Consider the following 21,678-nt stretch of genomic DNA (forward strand, 5'->3'; position numbering starts at 1 on the left):
TACTTTCTTGACACTTTTTTTCTTCTATTATATCAGAACAGAGCATGCACAGGAGATGGTGAAAATCTTTCTGGGCATAGTTCAGTTCTTTCTTCCATATATTTTTATGCATTACTTTGTAGAAGTCTTCCCCTTAGAAATGAGGCAAGAGGAGTAGAATAATAGCAGGGGGATTATTTACTAAGTGTGTCACTGAAACATCTTTTAAGTACTTTCTAAAAATTGACTACAGAATAATCTGAGGGTTTTCTTCCTATAAATCAGTGATTTCAGAAGCATTCCCTTCAAGAACTTTTGGGAAGCTAGTATGCATTTGGCTGGCTTTAATCAATAGTAGATTTACCAATAAGAAAGGTATTTTTTAAAGTCTAATATGATGTTTCAGAGTTCACAATCAAAGGATGTCTCCTTTATGATTATATGAAGTATCTACTTTTTGTTCTACCACAGACCCAAATCCTTACATGGCCAGAGGACAGACACATCACCACTGCTGACACGAATCTTGCCTGTTCAGGCTGGGGTAATTTGTAGTGAGTTGGCTTAATCAAGACTCGAAGTACTGTTCTACTCATAACAACAGCATAATATTCTTTTGTTCATTTTAAATATGTGGGACAAAATGTTCTCTCTTATGAGTCACCTCTTTAATATTCTGACACATAAGAACAAACAATCTACAAAGTGATACTAAATACTGAGCCGTATTAACTTCTTTTCTCTTCTTCCTTTTTCCAGAATGGAGAAAATACAAAACCAAGTCTTTCATCAACTATTCTTTTCAATCATTCTGCTCAGGTCAAATGAAATAAAGAAATCATTTCCTTTGAATTGTCCTAACCTATTGTATTTACGCCATGTGACATAACGGTCAAAATGAGTCCATTACATGAAAAAATCTCATTAGGGGTATGCCTGTTGTATGCCTTCCAGTTTTATGGTTCTGTTTATTTGATTTCTTTGCTTGCACACATGTTCAAGGATGTAATAAGTGAAGTTTTGACAGCTTAAACACTTCTAAAGAATATTTTGAAACTAACTGTTTTGAAACTATGCATGAGAGTGCTATGAGTTCTGAACAGAATTTCCATAGTGACTTCAAAGAATTAAATTACTTAAAATAAATGATGCACAGTTCACTGAGTTCTTTAACAGGTCTAGTAGTCATGCTATATTACCTACCGTATAGTCTCTATTCTAGGCAACAGATAGAGAACTATCTCTTCAGACTTTATCAGTTTCAGAAGAAAGAGTTTGAAAAGATCATGTTCTCTCAAAATTTCAATAGTTGCAGATTTAGAACACCACACATTAAATGCATAGTTATGATCAGCTGCTTTAAAGAAACATTCCTCTTTCTACATGTGATTCTGAATGCCTTTGTTTGGGAGATGTGGTCTACATATTACTTTTAATTGTGGCTCAGATGAAAGGTGAAATTCTTTTTAAATTGAACAAGTTTTCATCTCAGGCATATGGTGAAGGGTGATATCATTGATAAAAGTAATTCAAGAAATCACTTACTAATCCAGCAAACTTCTAATTTAAAAGTTAGTTAAGGAGAGAAGCAAATCACATTCGAGATACTATTTCACTATTTCATTTTATTTTTTAAAAGGGGGAATTATAAATCATTTTTGTTTGAAAAATTTTCTCCATTGACTAACTATAATGGATACCTACCTAACATACCACAGAAATTAAAATTTCACTACCTGGAAGGCTGGATTCATTTTTCTGCTTCTCCAAGAGCCAATTCCATCCCTAACAGGGGTGATTTATTCATTGTTTACTGATGAGAACTTATTAAAAGACCACTTGGGTGTTTTTTGTTGTTTTTATTTTGTTTTTTTTTCCTTCAAAAGAGCTAATTAGCTTCATGCTATTGGTGAAATATCTCCGCAATCCACCACAGAGAAGGACTCATATCCTATTTTTCTTACTATTTATCAGAAAAGTGGACCATTAATTCTGGCAGAAGGGTGGAAGAAGAATCTCAACACCTACTGCTAGGCAGGTTCAGTGGCCCACAGCAGTTTGGCAGAGATTTTAGCAGCCTCAGCCCTGCAAAAGGTACAGCTGAAGGTCATAACAGGATCCCTAATCCTGCTCCACGCCAACTTGCGTATGAAGTAGTTTATATATTGCAGCCTACGTAATAATACATCTAAAGTTTGTTACTTGTTGCTAGCTTAGGAAAAGCTGAAGGGTATGGGGGAGAATATATGAGAGGGATGCAGATAACAGGAGGAAGATTGTCAGCTTTAACATGATCTTATTTTACAGCCTGTTTACTCTGAGGACAGTAATAATAGTAACAGAACTGGCCTTGCTCCTGAGGAGTTTACAATCTACATAAATAAACAGATAGAAGAGGCTGAAGTGATCTTCTTCCCAGAAACATAAAAGCAGCCCTTGCACTTGACTCACTGTCGAGTGTCATCATCCAATATGCCATGCCGGCCCCGGACAAGTGTAGCTCTCAGGCAATTAGGATGAAATACAATGCTCTCATTTTCAGATGTATCTATTGTAATTCATACAAGAATAAAAATATATTTGAAACTAATAACTTACAGAGAAATGAAGAATGTGATCTCTTGTTTCTTCTGAGCAGATACTGACAGGTCAATCAAAGCCATGACTGAGTGAAATTCTTCCCTTCCGTTTAATAACCCGTAATTAATGCTGCTGTTCGCAAAACGTGCATGCTTTTCCAGATTCTGGTTCTTTTACAAAACCATGGTCAGATTATTATTAGTAGCTCTCAATTATCAAAAGTCTCAGGAAACAGAACACAGCTGCCTTTAGTAACAAAAACAAAAGCATCTTTTTAACATACAACCTTCTTGCATTTGCAGATGTGAAAGGTGACAAACCGAATGAGTTCTATGGGTTAATAACTTAAATTACTTAACTTAATATTTTTCTAATCATATATTTCCTAGATTATTAAGATTTTCTAACTTTTACATCTGCTCTCTGTGATCCTGGAATCCTGTATCCACTGTTTTCACCTTTGTATTTGTGCTCTACAAATAAGTTACCATTTCTTCCACATCAAAAAACAAAGTCAAACTTTTGGCAGAAATAGCATTTAACACACCATATATAGAAAAGAGTTAAAGAATTATTGTAATCATTTATCCATGAATTAATAGTTTTTCATTTCTGAGATAGGAAATGCTAATATTTGCAAATCTCATACTGCCAATTTTATATTATTTTCTTTTTTAACTGTTTAGGCAGTAATATAATGGGTTAAAATAAGTCAGTATGAAACAAGCATTTCTGAAAATGGTCATCCACTTCTAAAGTTACTTTCCAGATAGAGAAAATAAAATTGAGATCGTAACAGGAAAATTTCTATAAAAGGCGGTAAAAATAATGGAAGAGAGTAACTTGGAATCAATCATCATTGTAACCTTTACATTTTTATACCATTAGATAATTTTTTTATCCTCTTTCTTCCAAAATTCAAATGTAATAAATTTTCTGAGTGGTAGAGAAGTTATTTATATTTTAATAACAGGAAAAAAAGAATCTATAAAAGTAATTACTACCCATCTGCTTTACAGTGCACAGCACTGAGCTTCCTGGCAGCACATGCCTGGCAATACTCTGTAGTTTCTGCAAGCTTTAGTCAAAGAAACTTAGACAACATTGCTTTCCTAAGAAAACAGAATGATGTTAAGAACCCCAAAAATATGATTTCGTATCTAATGTAAGTACTCACCAAGGCAATTCTCACTGAATTATGCAGCAGTATTTTTGTGCCTTTTTATTGAAGATATTACCAAGTGCTTTCAGTTATAAAATAAACTCAGTAAAGTCCGGATGCTGTTATTTAACATACACCATGTAGTGGAATATTCATAACCCTGTTGCTCTATTGCAACGTGTTGTAAAGTGTGCACTTCCTACAAATGGAAAAATATTTCAAAGGAGCTTTTAATTATGGATGAAATTTCCCTAAACCAGAATATATACTAGCAAGTAGGCAACTTCATTTTGATTTTCTATTCATTTGTTTGTTTTTACCAGATTCTCCTCTTACCATTTTTCATAGTTTAAGTAAAAATACTTCAGTGTTATTTTTAAGTATATCATCAAATACAAATTCAAAGTCCATTAAAAAGCAATAGGAAGGATTCCATTAACTTCAGGGGGCTTTGGATTACAAGCAATATAAATGCAACCTGATTAGCACAAAAAGCAGTCTTAGAATGGCCAAATATTACATCACAGAGATACAGTTCCTTCCCTGAGCCATGCCAACACAGCTAGAGATCAACAGAGATGCAGGAGCTTGTGATTGCTATGGACAAATGATAAAAAGTTATCCCTGTATTTTATTATCTAAAAGTGAGGAGAAATAAATTTTGGTTTGTATATACCAAAGTAAACAAAATGAAATTAAAGTAAAGCAATAAGGAAAAGGTAAGGAAAATTAATTTTGGAAAGGGTTTCATATTTCCACAACATTTTTCCTAGAATTGCTAGTATCTTAAAGCAAAGAGTGATTTTTAAAATTTAGACTCAACAACAAACCACAATTGTAAGCAGGAACTCAGCCTCAAGGTTTCCTACTAAATGAAAGTGGTTAGACTTCCTGGCAGAAGATAATTTTTGATGGAGAAATAGATTCATCTTAATGAAAATGAAAAGCACTCAGTTATGATGTGAAGAGGTCTCTCTGTGGAGATATTTAATTAAGAGTGATCTAATTTTATTATAAGTAATTCTCACAATGTTGGCTTACTTCAAGTAAGCCTGTGCTAAAGAAAGGTGGCAAACAAGTTTATATCCTTAATTAGAAGAAATTTCATTTTCATTGTGATGGACAGCCATGTGGCCATACAGCTTTTACTAAATTAATAGAATCTGTATAAATATAGACATAAGCCAAGCAGAAAATTTACCTCTGAAATCTCAATAAGCCAGTCAATTTTGAAAACAGCAGGGTTTGATAAACAGTGAGCTAATGAAAGATAATGATATTTCCAGTAATAGCATTTCTGGAGTTCCACGGGAGAGACGAGAGAAGGAAAAAAAGGTGTTTGGAGAGGGACCAGACCATCAAGATCTGAGAGCGTATTATGAAGGAAGGGAGCAAAGAGGAATTACATATACTGCATGTCTGTACACTGATTTTCTGTGGCTTTATTTATTGAAAAGTAGAGGGCTGGATTTGTTAGAGAAACAAAGAAAGCATTCAACTTTGGTAACAGACTTCGGCATGACTTGACTGACCAAACAAAAATCTCAGATGCAAGGATTTAATAATCAGATGGGTGCATGTGTATCGTAAGACACAGTAGTAGAGACTACTACTAGACTACTAGTAGAGAGTCAATTAGTTTTGCAACCACACTCTCCACATATTTGTGCTTACGCAGGAAGTTTAGCTTTGCATATTCAAAGAAGCATGTGCAGAAGAGTCATAAAGGATCTTGGAGGCTAGCCACATGTATATAGATATGGGACCCAGTATATATATGAGCGCAAGCACAGAAAGAGCTAGTCTGACTTCTGGTGTTTAAAGACAAAACAATTTTGGGTTTTCTCTTGCAGCTTGTGACTCCACTAGTAACACTGCAGGTTGTAAAAAAGAAATCAGCCTCGCCTTGTGACTGCTTAAGATTGAATTTGATCAGCTTTTACCTCAGGATAGAGTAATTCAGAAACTAATGTCCACGTGTAAGGAACAGCAACTGACTTTAAAATGTGCTGAATTAGATTCACATACAGGAGAAAACACCTGGCATACAGCTAGTGAAAAAGTTGGATGTGCTTAGAAATGTAAAATGCACACAAACTAAAACATATTAAGTTTTGGAGGGTTTTAATTTTTGCATTAATTAGTAACAAAACAATTAGTAGCATTTTAACATTCTGATTGCCTGCGGTCATAGCTAGTTAATGGTAAACCCAAAAATTATGTACGAGACTTCTACTTTCTAGCCTGGGAAACTGCAGTAGGCATAAAGCTGTTTACCCAGTAGAAGTAAAACAGATGAGAAATGAAGAAAATGGAAAAACAGGTACAAAATGAATACTAGCACTATGCAGCACAGCAGCAAAAACAAGACAGCCTTTGCATAGCCTGATTCAAGTTTGAAAAGTGCTGAAGATAGATGAGTCTATACAGTTACTGTAGAACTTTGACTAACTCTGATCTAATATCAGAACATCTATGAGAGGACATTTCATCTCATCCAGAGTAATGGCTTTAATTCTTTTATTTTCATTTTGAACATTAAGTAATTGGCCAGTCTGATGTCAGATGTGTTGCCTTCTGAGAAGTACTTAGCCCTTAGGATGAAGGCCAAACATCTAAGCTCTTGTCACATCAGGTCTTGGTGCACTTGAGCTGTACTTAAGGAATAAAAGCAGCCAGTGCATTTCCATGTTTCCATTTTGAATGGTTCAGAGTCCTTTGATTTCTTTTTCAAAAGGGTCTGTCTTAGCAACTATCTTTTGTTAGCTTTCATAGCTAATTATACACTCATCTCTGAGATCCTCTGAAGATCTTCCATGATATCTAATAAAAGCTGACTGGTAAAGGAATTATCTAGGAAAACATGTTACTGTTTCCTCACCAATGACACTGTGGCTAGAAAAATGTATATTGCTGTACCTTGCTACCATAAAGATGACCAATACTGTGGAATGAATTAAACAGATGAAATGATTAAAGGTTTGGAATGAGGAATGTAATTTTGAGGAAATGCTATAATCAGCATAGTTTGGTCAAGAAAGTTCCAGTAGGAGGTGTGATTATCTTCTACACAAGCATAAGCACCAAAAAAAGAGGAAAAGAAACTGTTTAGGGTGAAGCCCAAGGAAACATAGCTAGTGCTATCTGGACTAAATTGAGCAATGGAAAATATCAGAAGAATGCACTGAAGGTGAGAGGTGACTGCTTGTGAAGTGTTCTGGTAAGGGCACTGATGCAACCTTGAACAGGATAGCCAAGTCTGACAGCCCGGGTCAACCACAAAGTTTATTTAGTAGAATTTTTCTTTACCAAGTTTGAAGAGTTTGGGTTTTTTGTTTTGTTTTGATTTGATTTGTTTTCTCCGTTATATCATTGCTTTCATATTAAATGCCAGATCTCCAGCTCATATTTACTGTATCTAGCAAGGTCTAGAACAGAATCTAGGCTTTGATCATGAACTGATATATGATAGATTTAGTCATAATCCACAAAAGTATATTGAATCCCCAAAACTTCTTGTGGATAAAGGAAAAAAAAATAGTGAGTCGTTGCAGGCAAGATTTGCAAGCGTAGATTTTTCTTCATAAGAGAATGGCTAGGTAACAGTTATACAAAAACAGCATGATTCATGACAACAACTCATGCCACTGGGTTTTATGGAAAGATTCTAGCAAGCTATGAAAGACAAGACAAGAAATTTCAGTGTTTCAAAAAAGGACGAGTGTCTTAGATTTTTACTTAACATTGCTATTTTTCTAATGCTAGCTATTAATTTTTTAAGGATCTACATATTAAACAGTAATGACTACATCCTAAATGTAAAATACACAGTGCACAAGTGTAAACAGAGTTCAGTTTGGAATATAGAAGTCACCAATGACAATAGGACTTAGACCGATTACCACACTGGTACTTTTTTTCTGAGAGAGTATCAAAATAAACAGTAAATAACCAATTTTATAAACTATAGTACATGTAATATTTTTCCTTAGCAGCTATACTTTTCAAATGTATTGATTGAATTAAGCTGTTTTTTAGTGTACTGTTAAGTCCCAAATTAATCTGGGACTGTATTATCCCATACTGATAACATCATACTTTATATAGACCTATGTTCAATAATTACTTTTTAAAATTTCATACCTGAATTTAAAAAATAAAAACAAAGAACTACAGCTGTGTTAAATCACTTTGTGTTTCATGACACCTTCAGAGTCAAAAGTCCAGGAAGAGTTACAGTTTTCCAATCTCATGTTTCCATGTTTCATTTTGAAGGTGTTTCTTTTAATAGTGTGAATGTCAAAACAGCATATCCCAGCAACCCTAGTAACTGAAGTAAATGTTACAGGCAGCGTAGTACATATCATAAGCAATATACAATATTAGAAAAGAATAGGTCAAAGTGTCTCAGAGTTTGGTAAGAGTACTGAGCACAGTATCCTCTCTTGCCAGTATCTACCCTTTGAGGAAATTCAGTGTGATCTGATATTTTTCATTGGTTGTGTACAGCAAGTGGTATTTAAAGTTTTGCTCAAGTTCTCTGTCCTTACATTTGCTGGGGTATACTGACAATAGAATAACTAACTGGAAGTAAATTGCTGAGGCCCTATTTAGCTGTATAACAATATGGTAATTTAGTTATATTCATGTTTACTTGTGAATGCAATGCATCTGTATCTGTGAGCTATTATTATCTCTGTAAGATGTCTGTTATCTTTCTTGAGAATACCTAAATTGTAATGGAGTCCTAAAAGAGAGGGAAGTTTTTCTAACTGGTTATAGGACCACCCTCATTCTAAAGAATTCAGACAGGGAAAAAAAAAAAAGATTTTTTTTTTTAAAAAAACTAATGATCACAAAACATATTGCCCATGTTCTTGCTTCATTATATTTTGCAAAGAGCAAATTAGTCTGCAGTTTCTATAAACAGTGCCCACAACAGGACACAGCATTCATCCTGTGGCTGTTGGAGTACCAAGTAGCAGCAAGCTTGTTTTGTGAATGGCACAGCCCTCTTGTTCACAAACCATCACACTATTAGACAGCTGACTCATGTTTTCAGGTTAACTGCTGCATTTTTAACAACGAAAATAGGAAAAAAAATAGGAGAAATATTAAAAATATGAAGATGTTAAATAATCAATTTCCTCAGAATTAGTGGCTCTCTGATTCAGAGAAAAACAAGTAAGAGATTGGAACATGGAATATTCCAATGCAACAGTACCACAGTTGATTTAAGGATTGATTTAAGTTTTGTCAAACAAGCTGCTAAGTTATTTGTTGTTGCACAATTCATCCCTTCCTGAAACAGAGGAAAATCACCGTTCATTTCACCACATTGTATGTGGAGACAAACTGTACTCAAGTGTATTGCTGGTGCAGAAGGTAAAAGAGAGAATCAGTACTTTGAAATTTCTTCATTGAAACATTTCCAAGGAATTTAGCCTTCCTACTAAATTTCAGGTGTGATGCAGACAATGAAGTGATGCTTGCAGAAATAATTTGGTTTAACAATACAGGACATCAACAACCATTTTATAAAACCAGATCATTTAGATTAAGCAGTAAATCAACAAAGAAAAAAAAAAAAGCTTATGGGCTGTATGAAATTCATCCGCCCAAATTTTCTCATTTAAATGTTCCATTCCACTTCACTTATTTATTTATTTATTTATTTTTAAAGGAAAGAATTGCTTGGCATATTAAATTGCTTGGAATTTAATTGTCTATCCTCTAGAAAATCCTACTCAAATATAACTAAGTTTGTCCTGTCTAATTACAATGATTCGGTAACACAGCAAATACTTTGTCACAGTTTTTCACACTTTCACGCATAACCACAATGAGGTGTCTATGATTTCAGTGCCCTGATAAATTACAGGATTGCAGCATACCATTTTGTTGGCTAGATTTTGGACCAGGGTTTCCCCAAGGACAGTGTTCCAGCCCTGCAGTTCAAATGACCCTTCTGGCTTACACCCAGGCTTCAGCCAACGCTTCTCCCAGCATCAGATAGGTTTCACTCTGCCACGAGTTCCAAAAACAGTTCGGACCCTCTGATTAATGCTCTGATTAATGAGAGCATTTGTTAAATATGTTCTTTTATAACTAAAAAAATAAAACTCCTCTACTTGCTTTGCAGTATAAGAATACTTAGAAATATTTCTTAAAGCAGGAGACTGCAGAAAGAGAAAATCAGGAATGATATAAGCAAGGAAACTGCCCGCAGTGAAACACAATTCTGTGCAGGCTCTGTGTCTAGAACACCTCTATTGCATTTAGCTATAAAATGACCCACATCTGTTCCTGTAGATCCCAAATTCATGCAAGCTGAAATACTACTTATGTTATAGTTCACATTCTCCTGGCTGACCAGAAGTGGAACTGCAAGCTACCAAGCCTGTAACTATCGTAACACTGAGAAACAATTTCTTAGCAAAGTGGGAGAGTTCAAACGTGAAGCTCAGAAGAAAAAAAATAATAATAAAAATCACATATAAGAAGCCACATACCAAAAATCCTCCCCATTTAGAAAATCTATCTAAAAATAGTGGGGAAAATTGTAAACGATGTTATCTGCTTTATTAAACTATAAATGGCAAGTCTTCATGAAAGATTATACCTAAATGAGATCATACTATTTGCAATTATGCTGAAATGTAATTAACTCAAGCTCAGATTCATGGTACTACATATTTCTCCCATGTGTTTAATGTTGACAGGAGCATATCTGCATCAGAAATTGAATTTCTGTGTTTTTTTTTTGGGGGGGGGGGTGTTTTTTGTTTTTGTTTGTTTGTTGTTTATGTTTTCCAGTGGTCCTGAGTTTGAATGAGTAATTCACTCAGGAAGGAAGGAATTAAAATTCTAACAGTCTTAATTTTGCTGCAACCAGTCACTGTTACGGATTTATATTTCATGCTCCTTTTTTTCCTGTATGCAAATTTTTCTCATATGTTTTCACATGAGACTTAACCCAGAGACTGCAAAGAACCTAAACACTTGAATCAAATTCAATGTATCATGAATCAGGTGCTCATCAGAGAGCCATTACTGAATTTGAAAAAGCGTATTTCCAACAACTTTGAGCAGCAATAGTCTACATCTCATCCTATTACACTAAATTTTGATTAAATGTCAAAAAGTGCGTGAATTTTGGTGTTCTCTACTGATAATAAAATTAACCTCCATGGGAGTTCACAGTTTAGCAGGCTATAACTTTTGCAGTCAGAACCAATTCAGCATAACCTGCCAGACATTATTTTTGTTAAAACTGAAGGACTTCCATGTGAGTAACTGGCATTCTTGCACCACTGTGTAATAAATATTTGATTACCAAAGTTATGTGGCAGTCTTAGGTCTCCTTCACAAAAAGCTAAATGCAAAATTGTCTCTGTTGTGTTCAGTCCCACAATTTTAACCAAGCGTAGTCAAAGCTTAAATTTATCCCAAAAATGTGAACGAGGTGTTGTAAGTTGAGAAGTTAAAGATGTTTAATGTGCTTGCCTTTGCTCTTCTTCAAAACTTGGGTTTCACCTTTCGTCTTCTGTGAACATAAAAATGGTGCTTATGTGTTATTTTTAAACCATCTAGCAAGGGAAGTGGAGGTCCTCTGGATCACATACAGTTGTCTGGTTCTGTCCCTTTGGCAGGGAAAGAAGTTACATCCAATGCTTTGCCTTGGCTGCAGACTGACAAATTGCAGTTTCCATGGGTCATCTGACCCGTGTTCATTTGTTTCTGGGTTTAAATATCTAGATTGCCTCCTTGCGATCCAATTTCAGTGATATTGAGACAGCTTTTGAATTAATACTGTGCTTCCCATTTACAGAATTCCTTTAGATTATTTTCTTTGTTACAGTCTAGTAACAGGCACCAGGCAACAGTATTCATCTCTACCCAATTTATTTTTTTTCTTTAGAGATTTCTCCCCTCAATAGTATTAACAATGAAATGGTGACACATGAAACAATTCCTCAAAGATTATTTCAAGGGATATTAAATGGTTCTCATCATCACCTGCCTACAGAAGTGCTCACCATCATCACCGGATCTAGCGTGGTTCCTTGAATCCTATGGAAGTTAAATTATTGCTTTAAAATAATGGATACATCTTAGAGATTTCCCCATCAAATCTCAAAATATTCTTCTTTTTAACAAAACCTGTGTGTTTTCTTGGATGATCAGAGAAACAGTAGTAAGAGTTACTGTTGCCTTTCTTCCTTGTTTAGCTCATTCTAACATTAACTTTTCTGTGTACATCAGTGAGAACCTAATTCTACTAAGAGTTAATGAGAAGTGTATCTCCTGTGAAATTATTTCTGATAACGGAAAAGTTCCTTAACAAAAAGGGGTTAGAGAAGAAAATCTTTAATGATAGCCTCAGTAGAGCCTCTTTTCCCTCGAAGTTTCTTTACAGTCAAAAATAGAAAATGCATCTACTGAGACCTCACCTTCAAACTGCTTGTCTCACAGTGCGGCTTTCTTGTGAGATTCTCTGGCAATCATTGCTAGACTTCTGATGTATTAACCTCTAGGAGGAGATAATCCAAAGTGACTATTCACCACTTAGCTGAAACCTGTGCACTAGGACATCCTGAAAGATTAGCCATGATCTCAGTCTAACTTTGATTACACCTGAGCAGAATCTCCACTTCTCCATCAACATCACAGCACCAAAGAAAAGACATAAAATCTCCATACCAGTATTAGCAGAAAAGAGCAGGCTAATTTTCAGAAGTGCTTGAGTAGACCAAGAACCTGACTTTCATCATAACTAATATCAACGAAGCAGTGAAACCATTTAAATACTTGAAAAATCCTACTATTTTTCCAGCCCCACTCCAGGAAGCTTAATCATACCTTTTTATCAAGTGAAGTTTCCAGTATGTGCCCACATCCACTCTATCCCTAAGTCTGAGAAGCCAAATTACAATACATTGCATGGGAGTTCACAGAGCTAAAGAGCACAAGAGAGATTACCAGTGGAAGATACTTTGCTTTCCAACAAAAAATGCAGGTATTCAGTTCCTGCCCAACCTGTTTGCAGCCAGTGCTGTTTTACAGCTTTTCCTTCTATACAGCAGAACTCTTGTATGAGATGACATTTCCTAACACAACTAAAAAAAAAAGTGTTACGACATCAGCATCTTAGTTGATAATTAATCATTGCAATGAGCACCTGTTTTGCCCTGAACAATCTACAGAAAGATCTGATATAAGAAAGAGGGTCAAGACTATTTTTGCTTTTCTTTTTTTCCCCCAATGAAAAGGAAACACCATTCCCACTCAGATAATAAAATTATCACCTTTAAACACAGCAGAAGACTACTATTGACAGACACAGCAGCTCTGTAAACTGTTGGAAAGATAGAACAAGATGATGTATAAAGCTCAGAAAACTCAGAAATTAAGCCCGAGTATTGGACCCTGTTTTAGTCTTGAAGATTGATGATGCATGGCTAGAATTCGTATACTTCGTTAAAGTGCTGAGAGAGAAAAATTGTGCAAGTACCAAAATTGTAGATAAAGAAGCAAGGAAAAACAGCTGACCTAGAATAATCACCACTTACCTGATAGAAGATAAAACAGTATATATGTTGGCCTGCTGCATCAGCATCCTGTCTTCCCCAAAGGATTTGTGAGAAAAGCTTTCGGATACTATTCCCCTGTGATCTGCCCTTTTGGGACACATTAAAAATAATTTATAATTAATTATTAAATGTAATTTAATGATTAAAATTATTAAATAAAATATTAAATTTACAATTTATAATTAATTACTTGTTAAAATAATTTATCGATTATTAAAAGAAGAAGAATTGTATATGGAGCAAAAAGCCTGGCAAAGACAAGAAAATCATTGCCAAGCAAAACAAATACGGAAGTAAAGAGGAGAGCTATTGGATGCACTAATGGGATAGGAAGTATCCTGTTGCCTCTTATTGAATTGAAGAGTAACAGGGACCAGGAAGCATGCAGAAATATTTTGGAACATAAAGGCAGTAAACAAACAGCACAGTCAATATACAATGTGCTATGAGGTGAAAAGTTAAGGAAAAGGAGATGGCTTCTTCAGGAAACCTAAGTATCAACACTTGGTACCACTAAACAAAATGCTTAGAAAATGTTAGGCTAAGCAGGAGAAGACAATAGAATTTACACGTATATGTACACAAATAACTTTTTATGAGTTACTGAGCTACTGGAAGCAAAATAGAGAGCTTCAAACAAACTGAAAACACAGCTGCTGGGAAGCTGATTGCAGTCCAGTTAGGGCAGGGATGAACCAGCTGCCTTTGAGAGAGAGATGAAGAAGCCTATTCTGGGGGCTCACCACAGCTACACTCCTTCCCTGCTCAAGCTCATTAGCCCCAAAGATGCTTAAAAACACTGTGTCTTCCCTTTCTAATCTGGATTCAAAATGGCACGCCATTTTGCTGTGTTGGATAGAAAGGATCATGTTTATGTGTAAAAGAAATTTTATGCCCATATTTTCCTGATAGACTTTAGCAAACACGTGATGTTCTTTTGGGCAGCAAGAGAAACTCAAACTTTTATTTTATAAAATTCACATGTTGTCATGACTATGCACAAATGTCCAATACAGTACTGAGATGAAGTATATTCACCCATTTCTCTATACTTTGACTTTGTGCTGCTGAATATTAAACCTAAGTAATACAAAAAAACAGGACAAGAAAGTTTGTAAAACATGTAAATGAAAAGTATTATCTTTCACTGTAGTCTGTTTATAATTAAATCCTGCTGACAAGTATATGTGACTACCACAAGGCTTATTTGCTCACCTCATCATGTAAGTAGAGCTGGCTGCATCACCAGTAGTACCAGCTTTGCACACACATTTAGCCAAATGCCAAGGCTTTAGCTGCTGTCACTGGGAACTTTCTGACACTCATTTGAGGAACAGGTTGACACTCAAATGCTGTGGAGGTCAAAGGAACCCCCATCGACTTCAGCAGAGCCAGGCTGCGCTCAGTGAGAGGCTGTTCATTTACAGTAGAAATACAGAGCAGACTGTGTGGCTCTCATTAGAGCAAAAGCCATGGAAGGCTGTCATATGTGCACCTAAATTTAATGCAAGTAGAAAAAAAAAAAAAAAAGCTTTATTTAAAATGAGGAAAAATGTAGAAAACATTTTTAAAGGGTGCAGAGAGATGATGATAACTGGATTATATAAGTACCTAGGAAAAAATAAGACAGAAGATAGCTTGGTAGCTATGCAGCTACCATGTGTAAATCATAACCTAGCTTGTGTCTCAGGACTAGAAACAGACACATAAACATAGAGTTATTTGTCCCAAAGCTGAAGTGCAGAATGCACTGTCTCCCTGAAAACAAAGATCATCATTACAGTGTTTGGAAGCTGTTAAACAATATGTATAATCTAGTATAGATCTATAACACTCAGAAAAAGTTTTTTTTTCTTTGTTTTTAAAGCACAGCTCTTTTCCACTAGTGACTTGAGCAACATCCTTTTCAGAGGATAAATTTAAGAAAGAACTGGGAAATGAGGGAAATGAGTACAATTTTTAACACTGGCAGATTGTTTTCCTTTATGTAAAAAGCCCCAGAGATTTGATGAGAAAGAGTATTCAAACAGAAAACTTTATTTCATAATAAATAAGCTTTTAAATTATTCTGGTATATTCAATCAAACAAACAAGTTTTTCCCAATTCAGAAAAACTTCTTATAGTTTTATTCTTTTTTCTTGCAACATAAAATAACCTCACTTATCTCCTCAGATAAGTCTTATTTGCCTTTTTCCTGAATCTTGTGACCTCATTTTCATTTACATCACCAGCCAATCTTGTCATTAGGATTTAGAGATTTATTAAACATTTCACGGTAATCTTGGTAATGTATTTGTGATGTATTGAATTTGGTCTTAATGAACCTTTGTTTTAAAGAAACATAAACAAAGGGGACTTCTGCTCGTCTAATGCAATTTGGCAGTAGAAACACACAGAGGGGAAATGAGTTGTCCCATAGTTAGCATATTGGTCTGGAACTCAGAAATTCCTGGTCTAGTTCCCTGTTCTGCTGTAGGCTTCCCAAGTGACCTTAAATAAATCTCTCTCTGCCTCTGATCCCCGTATGTAAAATGAAGTAATACCTGTTCTCTGGTTAGCAGATGGAGGAAAATGAAGTACAGCTGTAAGGAGTTCAATATTTGTCAGCTCAGTTGACCCAATCTTATTCAGATTCTGTATTTGCTCATGCAGTCACCTCATCTTCAGCTTCCCTCTATGAACAGATCTTTAACCATTTAGCAAATGCCTTTCCTGCCTTTTTTCCCCCAGTAGCCATTTCATATCTTCCTCTATTCGCTATACATCTTTGACTGCTTCATCCCTGCCCATTGCATGTGTTTTCTCTGAACCAGAACCTGTCACTGGCAGCTGTTTTCAGGTACAAAAGCAGGTGATTTTATAGTCAAATCAAGACAAATGATTCACTCTGTTTGTCTTCATGAGCTTCTGGGAACTATAATATACACGTCTTTTAAACTTCTCTCATAAATTCAACTTAACCTAACACACATTTCATTCTGGATGTTAGGACCTAGACATTCTTTCAAAGACAGCCCTGAGCACAGAAATCTGCATCTTGCAACATGATTCCTCACCCCTTGGCTATAGGCTGAACTGCAGCTGTGCCTGGTGACTTCTGCCTTAGAAAGGTAATTAAGTAGTTTTGCAAAAGAAAAGGAAGAATTCAGGTATTTTAAACATCAGCCTTTTCTTTCCATTTAAAACTCTAGTTATTTTGAGTTTAATGATAATTTAAAGTCTAGAAAAGATTCCAGACTGTTACATAGGAGAAAAAACATAGTTATAAATAATAAATATGTAACACTTTACATTGAGTGCATTTACAAAAGGCCACTAATGATTCATAATAGATGGTTAGAATACACAACAAGCAGTTGTAAGCCATGATAAAATGTAAACCACAGAACTGCTGCACTTTTCTGCACTCTACAGTGAATCCTTTTAAATACTACTAACCTTATATATGCTACTAATAAATATATTTTTTAATATAATATAAAGAGAATTCATATAAAGTGTCCCCACGGTGAGAAAATTGAACAGGTGCCCAGAGCAATTAGCATTTTCAAAAGTATTTTTCAAGAAAAATGAAAGAAGCTTTGATAATTCAAACTATTAAAAAACATTGTTGATTTTAAGAAAACAGTAATTTTTATATTGTAACCAAATATGAATCTATTCTTCATAAACTCAACTAGTTTTCATTCTGAGTTGACAAGAAAACAGATTCTTCAACACCTTTTTGTAAAAGTCAAATAGAAATCCAGACTGAAGAGAGGCATATTTGTTCTATTGCAGACTTTGATCCATGTCCATGTATGACTAGGTTTGGGGGTGTTTTTTCACATTCCTAATCCCAGCTTCAAAGCTGTTGTATCTGTTAGATCTGTTAGCCAAGTATTCAAAGGCTGTATGTATGGTTACTGCCAATGGAGTTCAGAATTATTGTGGAAAGTGATGATTCAGACCAATGGTTAACTTTTTAAGCAATCCCGCCGCATTAGATTAACACATTCCTACTCTGTCTCAGGACGGTCAGATTATTTTTACAATATATTCTTGATAAGAAAAGTCCAGGGGAGCTTAAGGACAACACCTTCCAGAATTTCAACAGTTGCATTTTAAGGTGTAAACATAAATAAATATAGTTTACCAAGAGTCTGCTAGAGTATTACCATTCTTATTTGCTTGCAATGTGTGCAAGGTCACACTGAGTTTTCATGTAACGTTTTCCACAAGAGTTGCATATGTAATACTGCATTTCCATTTTCAAGGCATAGGTACTAATCTACTGTATATCACTCATCTTTTTTTGATAATGTGATTCAGAGTACAATGCCAACCAAAAGAAGCCCCAAAGTTTCCTAAATTAAGATGTTTCATTAAATCAATATTAAAAAGAACAACTTCGGCTTCCTTATCTGGAGCAATTAAACACACATACAAACAAAAGCAACAACAACAACAAAATCTAATTATTCCCTCCGCAAATATAATGTTGGTTCTATTCTTAATCTCCCATTTTTCTGACCAAAATCCCACTGTCCATATTTTGCAGGACTCACTATATTAGGCAGGAGGGTTATATTTGGTTCCACATGATTTCACTGAAAGCAAAATTTATACTCAGTTTATACTTTAATGCAGGATTAAAAGTTTGCTGCAAGAGGCAAAGATTTAAAAAAAAAAAATCCAAATTCAATTAAAAGTATTAGGCAATTATTTATATTGATTGTCCTCCAAGATATTACCAGTCTCATACTAGAGAAACTATGAAGCTAGAAAGTTACTCTGTTCTCTGTTCACTAAGAATAAAATCCACTTACAACATGGACAAGTTATGCTTGAATTGTCAAATTATTCTCTAGATTTTTTTTTTGTGAAAAAATAATACCAGAGCACTTAAAGAAAAGATATTGCAAGTGTTGAAAAAATATCCCATACATTTATTCCCACTGCATCATGTTTGGCCTCCTAGTCATAAACTCACTTTTTTTAACAATGAAAATAGGAAATAAAGCAGAGAGTGGTAGTCTTCATCTGAATGAGTAGCACTACTGTAAGGAAAAAAAAAAAAAGGATAAACGAATCATGTAATTTACTCTGAGGGCAGGAAACTTTGGGAATTAGTACTGAGCAAATCATAAGCAAGTAAAATTTGATGAGTTGGTATAACCACATTACCCTGAAAGTGTATTCTAATCCTGATCTGACCACCTGCATAGGTTGCCGGTGATCCACCTCTACAACTCCAATCATTGCTATGTTTTGCAGAAATAATAATAAAGATGATAGGTACAACTAATACTAGTGAAGAATAGTGGCAACTGAAAACCAGAGTACAACAATCAAACGGAAGTCATTATGTTGTGCTCATATCCCAATTGTTATTGGCATTACCATTATAAACTCAATTTAGCTATTCACAGGAGGAGGAGAACACAACTTCACAGATACCCAACACAGCTTTTTCCCAGGGATTTCTTTTCTTTGATTCTCTTTACATAGTGATGTTACATGTACCAAAACTTAGAGAAAATAATCTATACAGTACATACAGTACATGCAGAGTGAAGTACATGACTTGGTGATGTAGCTTTTTTTTTTTTTATAAAACCATTTACTTGGGAGAAGCTAATAGATGAATTTGGGCAACAGAGAAAAACTACCACTCAACTCTTAATACAACCTTTCTCCTGTAATAAATAGCTTGCAATATAAAGCTTAAGAGGGGATCAGCTATTCTCGGAGGAGAAAGAGAAGTTGCAGTTCCCTCTCCCCAGGCCTCTAGTTGCAATACCTCTGTGCAACAAAACTACGGGAATGGGAAGGCAAATGGAAAGTGGATAATGCTGTTCCAGAACCCCATATCTTAGAGACTAAGAAGCCTATACAAATCTGGAATTAATGCTGTGAAACCAACTCTTGCAAAAGATTTTCAGCTCTGTGGCAAAACCATCAATGAAGCCACTGAAGGGCATGAGGCCATGGTCCAGCACTGGGAGGAAATATTTGCCACTAGCAGTACGTTCAAACATTTCCATATGTTCAGCATCACAAAGACCCACTTATATTGTAGAGAAATGAAATTTCTCCAAATAAGATCTTGTTAGCTGACTAATCTCTCCTTTTTACTTTTTATTTTTTTTAATATAAGGTTTCCCAGAAAGTGTGGGTATTGACTCACTCGTTGTTTTCCGCAGAACTTGCGCATAAGGTTTTTTTTTCTTTAAGAGACATCCCAATACCTCCTTGCTATTAAGAAAACCTGAGTGTGATCTGACATTCTGCCATATGGGCTTGGGGACACAGCCATAAACTGATCTCATGGGAAGGCTGCTAATTTTTTCAGTGTAGGCTTTTCAAAGATGTGCAGCATCCAATTATGACATCTGTAATTCCTGTATACTAAAAAAAAAAATAAAATCTATAAAAATAATAATACTGGTGATTTATCAGAAACAGCCCCTGTACTGCCTCTGATGACCTAACATAATGAAGATATATCCAGCCTACGTGAAACATCACCTGTTATCTTTATTTCATATTCTTCACTCTTTTCTTCATATAAGCCAAGTTTGTCTTGGCAGACAAACTCCACTAAGCTAAGCTGAATTTAGCAGTTAACCTCTTTAACATTGTTCTTAAGACTGTAAGGGAAAATAATGTATTTGTACACATTTATGTGGATGGTCAACATATCAAGTAACAGCTTGGGATAGTGGTGGGCTTGAAGAAGAGGAGAAAGAAGGGAGAACACATCCATAACTAGCACCTCAGAAAGCTATTTCCATCTCTTTACTACTGCAGCAGACGAGCAAATTGCAGGTACTTAATCTATGTTTGGACAAAGGAGAATGGATTTATTTTTTTTTTCTGATCTGAGAATCAACCACATCAGAAGAAAATGCACCATAAGGGGCACAAGAAACCACATCCTCTTCTTGGCTCTACAGGAAAGGCAACATTGGTTCTTTCCATCATGTGTCTGACTCCTTTCTGCAACAAAATACAGCCAAAGTTCCCAGTTCTCATCCATCTCCCTAAATCATATTTGTGTTGGATAGTTTCTAACAGTGCTACTTCCATTCCTATTCTGTGCTACATTATCGTAAGACAAGCACGAAAAATTGTTTGTCATTCCTTCAGCCTGTCTCCTCCACCTTATAATCTTACCTTCCCTCACAACTATAGATATACCTGCTCTGGAAATCTCAGCTGAAGTTACCAAAGCTTGCACTGGCTGGAAGTTGTAACTCATTCAGACTTAAAATGTGAAGCCCAAATCCAAAAAGCTATGCTGACAAATCAGAAGTTTAAAATTTGCCGCAAAGTTTGGATCTAAACCTACTGCTCACATTATTTAATAAGGGAGTACTGTCCAGAGCTAGAATAGGTGCATCACCTAAAAAGACTAGTTTCATTATTGAGAACTGATGTAGTTTTATTTCTATACAAGTCAAAAGGAAACCCTAAATCCCAAATAATATTGACTTTTAAGAGACTCTGATATGAATTCAGATTGAATTTGTGTGTATCAGAAAGAAAGAAATAAAACTAAAAGAGCAAACTATCCTCACTTCTCTATCCTAGGAGCTTCTCTGAGCTTGCTTTTGTTTTGATCCATAGCTTCACATTTCAGATTGGTTTTCAGATTCAAACAAAGGCAGAATTTTACCAAGTTCTTCTGCAGCTGATGTTAAAAATGAAATCATTTAAATAATTGATTTTTTTTGGTTCAGTAGCCAACAGGAAAAAAAAATGTTAGTGGTTATTGTTTTGGATTCATCCCAAGCTGAAATGTTTCCACACACTCAGCCAATTAAAACAGATTATTTGAGATTGAACAAAACATTTAATTCAAACAGAAACAAATAAGACATACTTAATAATGTCAGCAAGCCAGAGTCAAGAAACAATCAAGAAAAAAAAAATACTTCATGCCCCTGACCCCATGTACCAAAGGTGGTGATCCTGTTGTGCTTGGATCAGAACTGACTTGCAGGCAATCCAAGGACTGCTCCCATGCCAGCCCTGGGTACGTGAGGGAGCAGAGCTGGCTTTTGTAGGAACAGTGCTGGCTGCATGCTCTGGACCCTTCGCAAGGAGAAGAAAGGAGCCAGCTGTGGCCAATGCTGCTTGCCTGGATCAGTGACAAGTGACATGTTCAGCCTCAGGGAACTGTTGTCAGATCCTTCCTGTGAACTTCTTTCAGAGTTTCCTCTCCTCAGCTTTTGAGTTACAGTGCTTGTCCTTGATTATGTGAAATATGGAACGTAGCTCACAACAAAAGCAAGTTTCACCACTCTATGTGTTGGGAAAACCATCCAAAATACGTGTGACTTGAGTGTTAACACTGCCCTGTTCACCCCATGAAGCCT

The 21,678-nt window shown here is 35.5% G+C and overlaps 1 long non-coding RNA gene across 1 annotated transcript; it reads right to left on the reverse strand.

The window, feature by feature from the left end:
* Positions 1 to 1,948: 1,948 nt before the first annotated feature.
* LOC118243595 (uncharacterized) lies at positions 1,949 to 14,779 on the reverse strand. The gene is made up of 4 exons (XR_004777292.2): positions 14,530 to 14,779; positions 13,294 to 13,401; positions 3,737 to 3,920; positions 1,949 to 2,805 (listed from the first exon to the last, which is right to left on the reverse strand). It is a non-coding gene; the product is annotated as an uncharacterized LOC118243595 (long non-coding RNA).
* Positions 14,780 to 21,678: the final 6,899 nt, after the last annotated feature.

The sequence above is a fragment of the Cygnus atratus genome, chromosome 8 (genome assembly GCF_013377495.2).
Source record: "Cygnus atratus isolate AKBS03 ecotype Queensland, Australia chromosome 8, CAtr_DNAZoo_HiC_assembly, whole genome shotgun sequence".
Classification (NCBI taxonomy): domain Eukaryota; kingdom Metazoa; phylum Chordata; class Aves; order Anseriformes; family Anatidae; genus Cygnus; species Cygnus atratus.